Here is a 3,894-nt window from a genome sequence, read left to right on the forward strand (position 1 = left end):
GCCCCTTCACCTTTAGACACTGTAGCCTGGGGGAGGCGGGCGCCTCACCTCAACCCCTCTCTTTCATGCATTGCTCAATAGAATCATTCAAATTCATGTGTCAATAGGTCATCTAGGCCGGCCATCGGCTCCAACATACCCATGCACCCTCCCGCCCGCCCATGTGGGGTGCAAGTCAGAAATGCCAAATGAACCGAGCTTCTAAACTTTTATGAGCGTTCACGTTACACCTGGCATCCTAAACAGGCAACCGTGAGCGCTAAACAGGGCAAAGCAAAGGGGATGCTGAACATCCCGACTGCCGCCGCCGCGCCGCCATGGGGGTGGTCCCGCTCACAGCACGCCCTCCTGCAACAGGCAGTGGTAACATTGTCAAATTAAGAGAGACTGCTTAAGTGAGTAGACAGCAGAAAGCAAGAAAAACACAGGGAAAACAAGGGTACGAAAAAAGCCCCCAAAACAACCCGCTCGGGGGGCGGGCCCCCCGCTTTCCCCCGCGCCGCCCAGCCGCCCAGACGCCCCCCAGCCCCGTCCGCCAACCCAAATGCAAAGGCGGCAATGCACATTGGGAAAAGGGATATGTGAGGGAGGGAAGGGGCGAGCTGAGGGTGTTTGCTGGTGGTGTGCACAGCGAGGGAGGCAGCTGGGCTGGTGGGGAGTGGCGGCCCGGGGCAGCACCCCGCCACCGGCAACAAGGGAGACAGCGGTTTGATGGGAGTAGCACAATGGACTGCAGGGGGGATCGGGCAGATGTAGGTGATGCTAGTGTAGATTTCAGGTTGCCTGATTGTGGTGAGGCTGCATGTGGAGGGTGCAGGACAAGGCCCTGCACCTCCTCCACATGTAAGGCGGCAGAGCGGGTGGCGGGGCGGGGGATGCCATCTCAGGGCCCGCCCGTTTCCATCTGGCCCCGCTGCCCTGGCGGCATCCTCCCCCCGTGCTCACATGCACCCACCCGCCAAAATGCGGACACGGGCGTTCGGTGAGGCCCGCCACCAAGCAATCGGGCGCGACAGTTGGCCAAGGTAGCCCACCGCTGAGCTCACCCGGTCTTTGTGTGACCTTCTGATGCTTCCGGGAGACGGCGGCAAGGCAGCGAGCCAGCGAAAACCTAGGGTTGGGGTGTGCGGTAATGGGCCCGCGTCCAGAGCGGCAGGCAAGGGCCCTTGACTGCCCAAAAGCATGCATTTGGCTTTCAATGCGCCGGAAAGAAGTGAAACGGTGCCGGAAGGGCGCTGGGTGTGTGGCTAACCCCATGCGGCCGCGCCTGCTGGGGGTGCTGCGGTCGGCAGCAGGGCGCAAGGGGGCCCACGCCTGAGCGCCCAGGCTGCCTGGGGCCTTCTGGGCAGCAGAGAACGCCTGACGCATTCCCTGGAGCTCACTTCAGGGATCCCATTTCAACAGCTTGTTGACATTGGCCCTTGTGGATAGGAGGCTTGTCGACGCCATGTCACGCCCGACATGGTGTCGACAAGCCTCCTGTTCCAAAGCCCCCTGTTGACAAGCCCCATGTTGCTCCCTTGTCCTGTGTGACATGGGCCTTGTCAACAAGATGTCATGCCCTTGTCATGGCCTGACAAGCTGTTGACATGCATCCAAAAAAGTTGGGATGCGGGCCGCTCTTCCCCAATTGCTACTTTTGCCGGCCACGGGGGAACAGCGCCCCGTGCCGTAGGCCACGGGCCACAACTATAGCAGTTTATGTATGGCTGCAGAACAGGGGAGCTAAGACCTGGCAGCAACGCACAGAGTGCGACACCCACATGACCAACATGACCTAGCGCGGCCTCACAGACCCTGCGCTCTGCGCAGTGGGCCCTGGCTCCCTCTATGGGAGCGTGGATTGCTGTGGGGTTCGGTCCTTGCTTGCTTGCTTGTGTGGGCTTACAGTCTGGTTTCAGCAAGAACAAGCTTGCAGCACAGACTTTGTTGTTCGAGCAAGGAGGGATGAAGCAGTAGAACAACAGGCAGGACAGGCCAACTGACAGGTCCTTCAGCTCGCTAGGCAGGCAAGGTTGTGCTGGACGATTTGACCTTCGAGGAGGGCCGCAAGTACAGCCCTTGCTTGTGCTTGTGTGGGCTTAAAGTCTGGTAAAGCAAGAACTAGCTTGCAACATAGACTCCCCGCCGAAACGGGACGGGAACCGGGCGAAAGCAGAGAAAGCAATAAAACAGGGGTGGAGCAAGGCGACATGCAACGCAAGCAGCTGACAGGGCACGCATCGAAACGTGTGTATGACTGGCAAAGTGGCATGGCGCATTGGGGAGAAACGCAACGGTACGGGAGCATGGGCTGGCCAAACGGCCCTTTGAAGGGTGCGTTGCTGGAGGGCCCGCCAAGTCGGAGGAGCCGCTGGAGGCGGCGCTGCAGAAGCCTGGCGTCAAATCCATGTGCTCCTGGAATGAATTCATGACATTCACTTTGCGCTGTAAATTGATATTTCTTCCGACCTATTCTTGCTAACATATCCATCCCTTGATATTCCTATGGTTCATTCATTCCTGTTTGTCTGTTCCTGTTGGGTTAAAAACCGCTGATGATGCACAGGAACTGGCCATGTATGAGTGATAGCGGGACAGTGCACAAGGGGCACGAGGGCCCAGCAGAAGGTTTTGTCAAGTGTGTGTTTGCTTGCTTGTGCTTGTGTGGGCTTAAAGTCTGGTAAAGCAAGAACTAGCTTGCAACATAGACTCCCCGCCGAAACGGGACGGGAACCGGGCGAAAGCAGAGAAAGCAATAAAACAGGGGTGGAGCAAGGCGACATGCAACGCAAGCAGCTGACAGGGCACGCATCGAAACGTGTGTATGACTGGCAAAGTGGCATGGCGCATTGGGGAGAAACGCAACGGTACGGGAGCATGGGCTGGCCAAACGGCAGTGCGGAACGCTAGGTCACTAGAAAAGCAGGGAAAGGCGCACTATGTATGCAATGAGGGCAGCCCCGGCTCGGGGCCGTTGAGAAAGCAGTGGGCGGGAGGGGGGAGGCCCCGGTGTGGGCGGGCCCCATCGAGGGGGGATGGGGCGCGCAAGCGGCCAGATGGGGCGGGGCGCGGGCGGCAGTGGAGTCCTGCGGCTGGGTGGGATATAGGGCAATGAGCGTTGAGCAGTGTGCGATGAGCAATGAGCAATGAGCAGTGAGCAGCCCCTCCCTAAACAAAGTGAAGCGCAGGACGGGGTCCGGTGGATGGGAGGCAAGGAAACGCGGGGGGTTGCCACGTGCGCTACCGCCGCCGCCGCAGGCAGCACCCCTGCGGCGGCGGCAGCGGCAGCAAGCCGTGGACCCAAACGCCGTGCCGCCGCCGCCGCAGGCAGCACCCCTGCGCCGGCGGCGGCAGCAAGCCGTGGACCGAAACTCCGTGCCGCCGAGTCCCGTGGCTGTGGCCGTGGGCTTCTGGCAGGAAACTACGGCCGCAGCTCGGCAGCACGGGGGCGTCGCAGCGTGCCCCCGCCGCCGCCGCGCTGCCCCCCGGGCACGGCGGCGGCGGCAGCAAGCTTGGGCCCAAACGCCGTGCCGCCGAGTCCCGTGGCTGCGACCGTAGACCGTGGGCCGGAAACTGCGGCCGCAGCTCGGCGGCACGTGGTTCTGGTCAAATCGCCAAGCGTGCAGCAGCGCCGAACCACGCTTCCCGGCCTCGGCGCATGCCTTCAGGGGCCCCCTATCGCTGGGCACACCCCTCCAACACCGAACATGCGCCCGGGGGGGAGGGCGGCCCGGGCTGCCCAGGCCAAAGTGGGCCGCCCTCGAGCAAGAGGCGGCCGGGCTGTGTGCTGAATGAATGAATGAATGAATGTTTGTGTGTGTGCTTGGGTCGGTCGAGTGGCGCTTAAAGCAGTGACAGGCCGTGGTCTGGCGGAATAGATTGAGGGAGAGTAGGAGTCGACAGAGGCGCTGC

The sequence above is a fragment of the Chlorella variabilis genome (genome assembly GCF_000147415.1).
Source record: "Chlorella variabilis unplaced genomic scaffold CHLNCscaffold_34, whole genome shotgun sequence".
Taxonomy (NCBI): Eukaryota; Viridiplantae; Chlorophyta; class Trebouxiophyceae; order Chlorellales; family Chlorellaceae; genus Chlorella; species Chlorella variabilis.